This window comes from Vulpes lagopus, chromosome 2 (genome assembly GCF_018345385.1).
Source record: "Vulpes lagopus strain Blue_001 chromosome 2, ASM1834538v1, whole genome shotgun sequence".
Taxonomy (NCBI): domain Eukaryota; kingdom Metazoa; phylum Chordata; class Mammalia; order Carnivora; family Canidae; genus Vulpes; species Vulpes lagopus.
The window spans coordinates 89,070,643-89,084,984 of record NC_054825.1 but is presented as its reverse complement, the minus strand read 5'-3'; positions in this window follow the sequence as shown (position 1 = coordinate 89,084,984).

The window sequence follows — 14,342 nt, the reverse complement described above, 5'->3', positions numbered from 1 at the left end:
CTGCCTTCTTCGAACTTTACTGGTATCCAGTCTGAAAACCCTGGGTCTCTTTCAGATGTTGAGCTCCTTTACGAGCACTGACATTGTTGAAGCAGCTTATTTTTACACAATAAAGCTTACATATAACATGTGCCATCCTATAACCCTCATGCTAATCCAAAATAAATAGAAATCATACACAAACTGAAATCTGGCCTGTTCCTTGAAGAATCGCTCCATGGGAAGGCAGTGTTTTAAGATATTTACATTTAAAAGAAAGGAAATCATTCTTTTACCTTGAAAAACATAGATCATTTTAGAAGTTCTGGAGACAGTTAAGTTTCATCCACAGCAAAAATGCTCACGTAACTTAATGTTCACACATCTTTTTTAGAAGATTTTCAACTCAATAATCATTTGCTAATATCTGCAACTTTCTTTAAGGCTAAATAAACGAGGAAGCCATCTTGTTTTCCACATCACTGGCTCTAGCATGCTATAGAAGATCACCATGACAACAGGAGCTGGTCGGCCTGGTGTGAAGACAACAGTGTAGGCCTCATTTCCTAAATGCATGTTTCCACTAAAGTTGAATCACCAATTAAAAGACTCCTTTCTGTCCTTGGGGGCTTCAGAGATGCAAATGGTGTTGGGAAGGCTGGCTGGTCAGCTGCTATACCTAGTAACTACTCCTGATTAACTAAAAATAAAATGACTCTTGTTAAAAAAAAAAAGAAGTATTTTTGAATTACACAGGAGTTAATACTTAAAATCAAAAGACTTGCTTGAAATTGTGAACTACAACTCTTGCGCTAAATTGTGATTGCTCCTTAAATCCCTGAAAAAAAGAATTCTGATTGTGTTTATAAGTATCTTATTGCAATATTACTAGATACACAAAAATGTTGTTTTATAATTTAAGGCAAGTTTTTAAAGACCTTGGTTCATAAAAGAGAATTTTCTTGACTTTTAACACTCAGAAAGCAAATGTAATTAATAGGTTTTGATTTTAAGAAAAGATATGTACTTCTATTTTAGTGGATCAATTAAGAAATGAAACAGTATTTAATGGGAGTAATTTTAAATAAATAGCATAATTTTTAAAATACAGATCAGTATTTTTCTTTGTGCACAATAATAGATGGTAACTAATGCTTGTCACCTACTTCTCTAACATCCACTAGTCTCTGAATGTCTCTTTTCTGTATCAACTCGATGAATAGATATTTCAGTTTTGACATTTTACAGTCCTTATTTACAAATGAAATGCTAAAAATATCCAAATTATGTTACTCAGCATATTTCTGATTTTTATAGTAAGAAAGGGAGGATACAAGAAATTCAACATAATTAATTTTCAGGTAAAATTACACATTTCCATTAGTAGGCATGTGATAAAGATATATGTTATTAAGTGAAGCTATTTAGGAATTAATGTGCACAAAATTAACAATACACACTAGCCAATTTTCTGTAATGTGTGTTTGTATATTTAACTGTTTCTTTGTATAGCTAATTAAATGTTTGTTGCAAAGTCTCATGGGAAGCTCATTTGCATGTACCTTGTTATAATGGCTAAACACTTTCTCACTAAGTATCGCCTGATGAATAGATATTTCACAAATGCCTGGCATAGACACAACAACAAACTATGGACACATGTCATTATTACTGTAGTTCATCAGACAACTCTCCATGGTTCTCTCTGCATAATTGGACTCATTTAGGAATCACTCATTTGCTTACGAGTGGTAACTAGTGTAGCATTGCATTTTAATATTAAAAGTTTAATTAAAATAAAAATTTGTTCAGTTTCTTTACTTATTTGAATATGTATAGATATTCGAATGTGATTTCACAAACGTCTGATTTTTAAGAGAAAATGTCACAACAGAAAATAAATTGTCAAATTCAGCTACAAACTGAAATAAAAATAAACAACAAAATATTAACACTGTATCTTCTCCAGAGTTATAATGAGAATTACATGAGATAATCTACATAAATAAAATGACCATCAACAGTAGGTTTCACTAAGCATTAATTTCTTTCTAGCTTTTTCTCTAGAATGAAACAACTTAGAGTGACCTCAAAAGAGCAGTAGGTAACTTGTGATGCTAATTTTTCTAAGACACTCACAAGTAAACTGGGTTGATATGAACTAAGGTTGCTCAGTTTTGCAACCATGCGACATTATAAGAGAGGAAGTCATTAAACCTTCTTCCCACTTCCTGTGAGTAACTGGTGCACTGATTAATAAGCCTTTAACACTTTCTGTTAAATATTTTGCAACCTAAATATTGTTTCATGACTTCTTTCACATATTTTTAACTTCTTTAAATATCTATCTTTAAAGATGTTCTCAACATCTTCCAATTTAGCATCATCTATAAATTTAATTGAGTGCTTTTTTTATCCCTTCTTGTAGATCATTTAAAAGTGTGGCAAATTAAACCACAAAAAACTCCTAATAGATCCCCCATTGTCTTGTCATGCAAAACATTTTACCTTACAGAGCACCAAAATTAACAATAGTGTTTTAAATAATGCAGGAGTTATGCCAGTATTCCATTTCTGCCAAAAGGAAGGACCCTGAACATTTCTTGCTAGGAGATTACTAAAATTTGCAACAGTTATGGCTATATATATATGTATGTGTATGTATATATATATATACATATATATATATAATGTACCATGATCTGCCTTCACTACTACCAGATGTGGCATCTAGAATCAGGTGACATAAAGTCACCAAAAGAAGGAGGTCACTTTTGCTAGTTCAGACAAATTTTCATTTTAAAACATCAAATTTTGTTCATCCAGTCTATCAATAAATCTATCTTGAGAACATATTTCATGGGCGACATTTTTGCTAAGTGGTACAGGGAACACAGAGTTTATCAAGAGGTAGTGTGTTTTGTGGATAAAATGAAAAGCTTTGGCTTTAATAGCTAGCTACTAGCTGTGTGGCCTTAAGCAGATTCATTGACCTCTCTGAGAATCTATTTCCCCAATTTACAAATGAGTATCATCATAATACCTGTCTCATAGGACTGTCATGAGGATTAAATGAGGTGGTTTTTGTAATTTTTGTAAAACTCTCAGAATAGAGCCCAGCACTAAGTAAGAGCACTTTAAATGTAGTATTTATTCTAATTAATGGATTCAATACAAAGCTATTGAGAGATGGTGCTGGCTATCTTACCTCCTTTTGGAATAAGAGTTGTAAGTGAGTGCTATAGACTGAATATTTGTGTTCTTCCGAAATTCATATACTAATACCTAATCCTCAGCCCAATGGTATTTAGAGTTGGGGACTGTGAGACACACTTAGGTCTTGAGATGCAACATTCATGAATGGGATTAGTGCCCTTATAAAAGAGACCCCAGAGTGCTCTCCTGTACTTCCTCCCCATGTGAGTATGCAGAGAGAAGATAGGAATCTATAAAAGGAGAAGCAAGCCTAACCAGACATCAAATCTGTAGGCACTATTATCTTAAACTTCCCAGCCTCCAGAACTATGGAGAAACAAATTTCTATTGTTTATAAGCTACCCAGTCTATGGTATTCCATTATAGCTGCCAGAACTCACTAAGACAGAAAGCCAATAAGCATATAAAATATTATAAATAAATAAATAAATAAATAAACAAAAACAGCTAATGAATTATAATAAATGATCTCTTGATGGGGTTTATGTTCTAATTAAATGGAAAACAAACCAAGTAAGTAGTATGATACAATGTGCTGCATTACAATGATCTGACTAAAGCCATGTGGAAATAGAAACAAGTGATTAGTTGTACCTGTGAATAAAGAAAAAGCTTCAGTAAAGGATATGATATCATTGCTAAAGCCTAAAGTAAAAATATAAAACACAGGCCCTGAAAATCATATTAAGCCAAGCCTTCCATGCATACTTCCTCTCACATTTATAGAAGCAAGTCCAAACTCATTAGCCTTGGAATAAAATATCCTACACAGTCTGGCTCCAAATTATCTTTCCAGTATCATCTTTTTCACTCCACCTTACCATCCTTAACCAAATCTCTATCATCTCTTATCCAACAGCGGTAGGAATAGATGTGCCTTAGAATTTAAAATTTCTCAAATTTTAGAATTCAGTAATTCAGTACCCAACTTTAGATTATCAGAGGGCTGGGGTAACACAATATAATCAAATACATCAATGCACCTGCAATAAAGCAAAATTATTCATCTTGTATCTGTTCAGGTGAGGTTCTCTTGACAACTGAAGTCAAATCAGATCAGGATCAATAACAAAAGAATAAAAACAAAACTTTTAGTTTATGGAACTTTTGGGACTTTGGATTATTGTTCTCTGTTGCCTAAATATACTATCTCTTTTCTTCCTCTTAAAAATCTGTTACTAATGACCCTTCCGCCTTTCAAAAATTTTACCCTTCAAGGCTCCACTCAGATAACATCATCTTGATGAAGGTAATCTATGACATGCAAAATATGTCTCTGGGTCTCATTAGCACTTTGTCAATCCCTCTCTTTGATGATATTGTACACCAATTTATTCATAAAATGTTTGTCATTTCCTCTTAACCGAGCTTTCCAGGACAGGTATTGTGTCTTACTTTTCTTAGAATCCTCTGTCCATTATATAGCATCTACCATACAGTACGTGCTCAATATTAGTGGTGGGACAGAGTACACTCATAACCACTCAGGAATATAAGGCAAGTATACAAATACACAAAAATCTATCCTCAAGCTTCAAGTGATAGAAGTCATATGATTAGTTCAGATGGATGGTTAAGAAAAAGTTTCACTTTCACACACAGAATGGAGAGAGTATTTAGGAGACGACGAGTAAAGAAATCTGCTTATGAAGAGGAATCCAGGCTTAAAAAGTATACTAAGAAAGCAGTTCACATGAGTTAGAGGGAATGATTCATGCTGGGAATAAATAGGAGATTAGGTTACACCTGTGGATGCAGCTAAACTGAAGAGAATTGGGAACTCTGTTGTTCTCATCCCACAGCACATCAGAGACCAGTATTTTTAGGATTCTGTACTGGACAAGTGAAAATCCAGGAGAATGAAATTGGGCAATAAATCCTTCTACTCTGATATGTTATGATTTGGCAGGAAAACAATTTATACTGACTAATAAGCAAAACAATTTTTTAGGTGGATGGTTGGTGAAGGAAATCATTGCTCATTCCTGAACACTGAACCATGACAAACAAGTACAGGTAAGTTGATTTGACTGTGAGGCAATAAAATCAATGAAAAAGAGGTTAATAGTTTTCTAAAGAAAAAAAGGATAATTGATGGATGAATTTTTAAAATGCTTTAGTATTTTCTTCCAACACTAGAAAGAAAACATATGCTCTGTAATTTGACGAGAATGCAGATGATACAGAATTTCTGAGCTTAAGGAAGAGGGAATATGAAATTTTTCAAAATTCTCGTTGGTAATGGCGGTTACAGTATCTTTTTTTTTAAGAAAGGTACATAGTGTTTTGTAGGCGCACAACGATTATTAAAACTGATGTTATATATTTTATCACTTCTTTTTCCAAAATATCTTGGCTTCTATATCAAAGGTTTCTCTTGAGTGAATACAGATTAGTAAAAATTTGTATTTCCAAATGACATGCCTGACAGCAGATCCAGACAATTCAGTGGCGTGATTTTTATGAGTTCATCACAGATATCTCTCTCCCCCAATATCAGCCTCTAGCCTATCATGGAGACTACATATCAACCATGAGACATCATGCCATTCAATCCTGCAGGGTTTCCATCTACCTATTGGTTTTCTTATTCAAATGCAAATATTCTCCAAAAGGTAATCCTTTAAATTCATATCATTTATGATCATTTTTAGCACTTACTCATTTGTAGCCAGCTGCAAAGTTGTAGAGAGTATGTGGACACCACATTCAGAATTAAACAAAAGGTAAGAAGTTGGCACGGGGAGGTGCTGTGAAGAGGGGTTGGAGAGAGAGAAACTTTACTGTATTGCATAAAATTAAGCACACACAAGAGGGCATTCCTGAAATGCCAGTTCCTCTTCCCCTGCAGTACCTGGTTTCACAGCAAACAAAATTGACCCTCAGTTAATCATAAAATGGCATAACCAGGAGCTTGGCTCTCTCAACCATGCCTGTTAATTCCAGTATTACCCTGCCTGGTCCTTCTGGGTTTTTTTTGCATTGCTCTTTTTGAAATCATTTTAGATTCCTAGACAACTTTTAAGAGATTGTATTGTGGAACCACTTACTGGAAAACATACATCACATTTATACACACACACACACACACACACACACACACACACACAAATTAACTATAACAGTAATAAATACCTTCTTTAAAAATTTTGAGATATTATCGGCATAGAGCATAGTATTAGTTACAGGTGTACGACATAAGGATTTGGTATTTGTGTACGCTGTGAATCATCATCACGATAAGTCTAGTTAGCATCCGTCATCACACAGTTGCAAATGTTCTTTGTGATGAGAACTTTTAAGATCTACTCTCAGGAACTTTGAAATACACAACACAGTTTATTAATGATAGTCACCATGCTATACATTACATCCCTAAGACATCTATTTTATAACTGGGTGAATGTGGTCAAAAGGTATAAACCTCCAGTAATAAACATCTATAAATATATGTTTACATTAAATTTGAGGGGTAGTTTCCATTCTTAAGTAAAAGTATGGTACTAAACTACTTAGAAGTAATAACGCCAATAAGAAAAGGATCCATAAAACTCTCAGCCCTCTCCATATTTGCATGAACTTTATTATAATTTAATCATATATCAACTAGATATTTAGTTCCTTTTTGGAACCAAAAGGAATACAAATAAATAAATCTTGTTTTGCTAAATTTAATTGAAGGTATACTCAAAAAAATGTGATCTAGGTTTGAAGTAATAGATTGGCTGACCTCCCAACCACTGTCTTACATAACCGACCTTGAAAGCTTTAGGGAAGAATTCACACAATTTTGAGTGTTAATGTGATCTCATGGCCCTCCATCTCCCAAATTTAGATTTTTGCTGTATTTTTTTTTCTGTATTTGTCTAGCATAATGTCATGTCACCATGGAGTCTAAATAATTTTATGATGATTACATGGATAAGCAATAACATATAGTTTGTGAGTTTTGCGAAATGTATCTCTCTCTTTCTAACATGCACACACACACACACACACACACACACACACACCTATAATTCTATTAACTTACTTTCGTCCTAATCTAATCTCAACAAGAATAAATAATGAGTTATTTTAAAAGTGTGTAAATACAGAAAGATTTTTTTAAAAATATCACAGCAAAATAATGACCACAAATAAACACTAAAGGGGAAACCCAGAGGAAGAATGAAGGCAGGAAATCCTACCTGAGGAACAGTGCTGTAATTGGGCCAACTCCTAGTGCATTGTTTCCTAACAGCCCAAGCAAAGGGACAACATGATGGATTACAGGGCTGTCATTTTCTATGGAAAGAAAGCACACCAGTTCATCAACAGAGGCAAACTTTCCTATCCCTGAGTTCGAAGATGAATTTGTCAAAATGCTCTTTATATAAGGGCAGTGAGCTCCATAATGTCCCCCATAGCAATTTTACAAGCAATATAAAGATGTTCCACATGGCTATTCCTTATATTGCTCTGACACTGAAGCCAAGTGCATGTTAAAAGTTGTAGTTCTGTAACAGCAGTGTGAGAAGTGAAGCTGGGAAATGGAGAAAGGAGAAGGTTGCAGAAAGAAAGGCTACAGATATGCATGTTTCTGCAACATGGCATTAATGGAAATTTATGTTAAGCAAAATTGAAAACCTGATAATTAATGCTTCCTTAGAATATCTTGCTGGAATATCAGCATCTCCCTGAGCTTCTGGTAGAATCTATATGGCAGATCATTTAGGTATACTAAATTGCCAGTCATGCTACCAGACATCAAAGAAGGAGTATTATTATGACAATTGAATAAATTATTGTGTGTTTGCTCTATTAAGCAGCCAAATCACAAGAATATGGTCTGTAGACAGTATGTGATTTTTGTTATTTTGCTTTGTCTTGTATTTCTCCAGAAAACAGGTTCTGTATTTTGAACAAGAGCTCAGCAGAGGTGGCAAAGTTCTGCCCCACATACAAGTACCTTGTGTGGACTCTTAAACTCTTGCTTCACTGATGTGTTTAATTAGCTTCATGGAGATTTTAGAACACCAGAACTGTTTTTCGATGCTCTATAATTTGCTTAGAAGAAAGACAGGTGTTAGACATGCAACCCATAAAAGTGATTTTGTTATTACCTATCACTTATAAAAGAAACTATTAGCTTAAGATTTGAAACTCTCCTTTAAAAATAGTAAATGTAACTGGACATTACAAGGGCTTTATGGTTACATCTGGGTTTTAATCTCTCCTCTGACAAATACTGGGTGAGCTTGAACAAATGGCTTAGCCTTTGTTAGCTTCAGTTCCTTTGTCTCTAAAACAGTAAGGATAATACTATTAACCTCCTTGGAGGTTGTCTGAAGGGTGGTGGGTCAAAAGGTGACTACACCATGCCTAAACACAATGCAAATATGAAATCATCAATCAATCAGCTATAGTTAGTAAGCATTCTGAATATTAGAATCCCAGCTTCAGAACTAGGTCTTTCCTTCTTTTGGAAAAGTAAAGGCTCAGGTTTATTCCACTAAAAAAGTTCTGAGAATTTTTTGCTAAAGAATTTTTGGCCTCTAAATGCCAGAAATTATATATAAATTAAATATATGCATAAATAAAAGAGGTAGGGAAGTAGCTTAGGTAGCAAATGATTCTCTCACTTTGGCTAGTTCTATGAACCATAAAAATCATGAGCTTTATTCTGTCTATAACCTAAAGGAATTTATAATTGCTTTTTAGGTGAATTCGGATAAAGAGATGTCACAAAGACTATCTAAAAACAATGTCCTAAAGAAAAACTTTGCTAATATTTTCATGGTAATTTTTCCAGAATTAAATTTTTATTTAATCAAATCTGGTGAACCAGTTGATCCAGAAACTGCTGTAATGGGAGAAAGCCACTGATCTCTCTCCGGCACTGAGCTAAAAATGGCTTCTTAGTTGACCACCACTTGACACCATCAGCTCATTTTTGTACCATTGGGGGGCAGAGTCTCAAAATATAGACTGTCTCAAAAACCTGAGGGTACCCTAAGAGAGTAGTACTTTGCATGAGTTTATCATGGAATTTTGCTGACTTTGAGTGTGTTTATAAGAGAAATATGAATGAACAACTCTTCTCTCTCGGGAAATTGTATAAATGAAGACTAGAGTTCTTCAATCATCTATTGCTTTCCTTTTATCTTGTCTATTATCTACAGAGAGGAGATGGTGTTGACTCTCCTACCTGTTTATCTTCTCTCATGTAAAAGGCAGTGTGGTGTAGCAGAAAGAATGTGGGTTTCTGAATAACACCAACCTCTATGATACTTTTGCTTTCTCCTATTTACTAGTTGAGGGAACTTGAAATCACACACACACAAATCTCTTTAAACCTTGGCTTCTTCATTAATATAGAGGGTTGGTAACAACTATCTCATGTTTAAAGTCAATTTTTTTCTGTTCTAGGAGGAGTAAAAAAACTTTTCATTCCCTTCTTTATTAGTGTACCTACTATATAGAGGCAGACACTCACAGGGGATAAATGAAAGCCCAAGCAAACTTAATGCCACCTTTTTTCTCCAATGTTGAAAAGATAAGGAAAGGGAAAGAATTCCAGTCAGCTAGGGATGTTAAGGGTTATACATCTTTACCACTCCAAGCAGGCATGGGATAGCTGACAACAAAGAAAGACTGCAGCCTTATCTTGACACCCACTTACCCTTAGAAACCCTATTCTTTCCTCACAAGCTGAAAGAATAACAGAACTTCTATCAGAAGATCCTAGGAAAGATATAAGCAGAATGTCAAGCCAAATTCATGTCCGGGGCCTCAGACTATCCCAGAGAAAAACTATATATAAGTAGCCCCCAATCTTATAGGTTCAGTGGGTCTGGGTAGAGCCTGGAGAGATTGGGGATAGGAGGCAGCCTGACCACATCTAGAGTCAGGAAGCGCTTAAGGGTGGAACTTGTCAAGAGTGGTCAGGAAGACAGGGCCTACCATCGGCCAGGCAACCCTAGCCAAACACAGTTTTTTCGATGATAGCTGGAATCCAATCCTAAATGTTTAATGGTTCCCAAAGCAGACTGTGATGTTAGAGTCAAATGCCTCAGACATTTTTATATCTAAGGTTAAAGTTTTTAAATTTCTTAAAAATGGTTTTGTGACCAGATTAAATTTCATTATAGAGCAGTTTCTCCTTGGAAGAGTCTAGGAAAACGGAACTGTCCCACGGAACCCTTACCAAGATAAAGGCCACCGAAATATCACATGAAAAAGTATCTGGCCCATAGGAGACACTCAATATATATTGATTCCTTACTGTCATTAGATTCATTTCTCCACTCTTACCAAAAACCGTAAATATATTTGCTGAACATTCCCTATGTATTAAGCATTGCACTTGATCCTGGGGTACATAATGACTGTGACTGGCAAATCCAGACCCTCATAGAATGTAAAGTCTGGCTTTGACCTATGCTTTCAACTACTTCTCCTGGACATGGTCTTGGAATGTGATTTATTAGAATGAGTATCTACTAGTAGTTAAAGGAAAAAGTTGGGATGCTGGTTCTACCATTAATTAGCTAAGACATGGTGAAAAGCCATGTAATGCTCCTAGATGTCAGTTTCTATTAAAAAAAAAAAAAAAAAGGACTTTGGACAGATATCCAAAACCCCTTTTTTCCTGAACATAACTACATGAATGTCAAACATGTGTCCTTAGACTCATTGGTGCCATACTTCAACCAAGCAAGCTCACTGATCCTCCCAAAAGTTGATATATATATGTTTTGTTTTGTTGTTTTGGGGGGTTTTCTTTGCCTGATCTTATTACCACTTTCTCTTTATGCCTAGTTGGCTAATAATGACAACAGTGGTTTTTTGGCCAAATTTTAGCCATATTCCTTTGGCACAAAGGTTTGTAGATCAAAGTGATTCACAAAGCTTAAAGCGCAACCATTGACAAACAGATCTTAGGGCACCCTCTCCAGCAGTGGACAGCTGCTCGGAAGCTGTCTACACCATGATTTAACACTGTGAACTTGTTTTGAAACAGCTCTTTTCGACACCAGATGTCCAACAATGGCTATTTTCACAGGCCTTACACAGTCTCTGCAATGCTCACGCATGTCATTTTGCTCCAAAATGTGCTATATCAATGACATGTCTCGACACCATCTCCTATCTCAGGTTTCCTGAGAAAAGGAAGGCATTGGGGTGAAATGCAGGGACTCTGCCAGACTGATGGGTAAGTCTCAGCCTTATCTAGATTCTCCCATGTTTCAGGGTAGTTTTGTGCACTTTGGTGATGCTGAGAACAGATTGATGCCAATAAGCCATTGGAGATAAGAACTAATTGGAAACAGAAGGTTGAAGAATGATGATGTTGGGAATGAGCAAAGGGGACAGCAAGTAATTATTCAGGCAGAATTTCTTTACACAAAAGGCAGATGGAAACGGGAACAAAATTCCAAAGTCCATGGCAGAAGTAAGCAGCTGCACATTTCTTTTTTGTGGAAAAGCAAACAGAGTGAGTGATTCACTGGGTTGGTAATGGGCTCCCTGGATCCCTAGGGATTCACAATGTGCTGGCAGCCCGCAGCATGTAAAATCACTCAGTAGTCTCAATCTAGTTCACCTCCTCACGGACTCTAATTGTGAGGCATATGAGACACGAGATTTAAGGGAAAGACTGAAGAGAAACAGCCTCCTGTTCACACACGAATCAGACAGAGGTGCACTGTGAGGAAGATCAACGCATACACGTTCCACATTCATAACGAGCCATAGAGCAGGTTTAACCGAACATTTCTGCATGTAAATATAAATTCATTACAAAGAGAAGTCATGAGAAAATGGAATCTTTCTAAAGACCGAGGACTAAAATAGTCCTCAATATTATCGTGGAGTCCTCGGGTGGAGGCTAAATAAAGCTCTATGATCTCTGAACTGAATTTGAAAGACAAAGGCAATAATAATTAGTAATCAGGGTGGGAAACAGAGACTCACAACTTCCCCCCAAAGCAAAATCCATTAGCAGGAACCTTACTCAGCAGGACTAATTTAAAAGCTGTTTAACACTGTACTGGTTACAAAACAAAACAAAACAAAAGACCCCAAAAAAATCTTCCTTAGTTTTTTTTTTTTCTCCAGCTCTATGTATGTATGTATGTATCTATCTATCTAAACATATATCCTAAACATATGCATACGTATATACACACAGACACACACACACATAATTTAGATATTATATAATTTATCTCTATATACAAATTATAGGTTTTTCTATAAATTATATGTATTTATATAAATTTTATTTATATATATAAAACCTATCTTTGCATATAACCTATCTAATATATACATAACCTCTTGAATACATATAACCTATCAATCTAATTTATATACTACCTAATATACATACTATCTATATAATACATATCTATATATACTATCTGTCACACACACAAGAGTCACTTAAGGACAAATGCACCAAGAGTACGTTCTCAGAGACATCCCCAAAGAATGAAAGAGTTAAAGAGAAGCTGGGACCCCAGTTAGCTAGAACCTGAAACCAGATCCTGGACTTCACAGTGATGTAAGTTTTTAACATGTAGAAAATTATACAGAAAAAGAAAGAAGGAGAAACTAATAATACACTATTATGTTCATTTATTAAATTTAAATAAGAAAAGGAAAGAGAGATCTCTTATATAAGGTAAAAGTCTTAATTTGGTAATAAGGAATAAGAAAAAGATAAGTGCAATTATCAAAGAAAACAAGAAAGAGCAATAATAGATTTCAGAATAATATACTTTAGGGTGGAATGAATCATGAATTTTTGGAATGCTTGATTGGTTTGGGGCTTTTGCAAATTGAAGTTGAAGTGCATCCAACTGCAACCACTTCTCTGTCCCAACACCCTCTTCCCTTCTCCCCTCAAATGTCTTAACTTCTAACTGCTTCAGTCCAGAGTTCTTCTACTGGCCCAGCCTTTCTTGACCCCTTTCCTCTAGTTGAATAAACCTTAGACTTCTAGCTTCAGATGCAAAGTCTCAGAGACAACTAACTGGTTTGACCCTTCCCGTATCTAATATGGAACCTCTAGATTGTTCTCCCATAAAACTCATGGGTCCTTTTGAACATTACATGATGCAATTTGCAATTTTATACTTATCTCTCTGTCTGTTTATCTTCCCCACCCAACCGTAAGCTCCTCTTGGGCAAGGACTTTTCAATTTTGTTCACCACTATGATACTAGTCTTTAGCAAAGAGCCTGGCGCAGAGTAAGGGCTCAATAAAATTTGTTGCTAAATTAACAGACATTACCCTCAGAATCTGAATTGTAGGCCTTGGCAAGTTAGAAAATGGCTGAAAGCAATAAAATTAAACTAGAAGGCTGATATATATTCTAAAAATATTAAATTTTGAAAAAGCAAGTAGAGCTTTAGCCACCTATAGCTAATTCTGGGAAATGAACAAAGGGTAGTGGAAGGGGAGGCAGGCAGAAGGATGAGGTAACTAGTTGATGGGCACTGAGGAGGGCACTTGATGGGATGAACACTAGGTGTTATACTATATGTTGGCAAATCGAACTTCAATAAAAAAAGGGGGGGGATGGAGTGGGGATGGGGGGAGATAAAACTGATTATCCATATGATGTGTGATGTTGATAGCTGCAAAACATGTCTTTTTAAAATAAACCAACAATCTTGAATTAGCTTGAAAACCATAAAAAAAAGTGATGTGATAATAAAAAATATATGATTATATCACTTTTGATAAAAATAGCAACAAATATGTCTAGGAGTTACACAGCAATTAACCAGGTGTCAGATATTGTTCTTATTTACATTAATTCACTTATTTCTATTGACCTCCCCTCCCAGTGATGTAGGTACTATTGTGATACTCATTTAAAAAACTAAGAACACTGAGACACAGAATGTTAAATAACTTTCTGAAAGTCATAAAGCTATTAAATGATGGAACCTGTATTAGGAAGCATTCTCCAGAGCAACAGAACCAATAGGATGTGTATATAAAATGAAAGATTTATTTTAGGGAATCAGCTTATGTGTTTGTGAGGACAGGCAAGTCTGAAATCTACAGGGCAGGCTAGAGACCCAGGGAAGAGCTGATATTGTCATTGAATCTGAAGGCAGGGTGCTAACAGAAATCCCTCTTCCTTGGG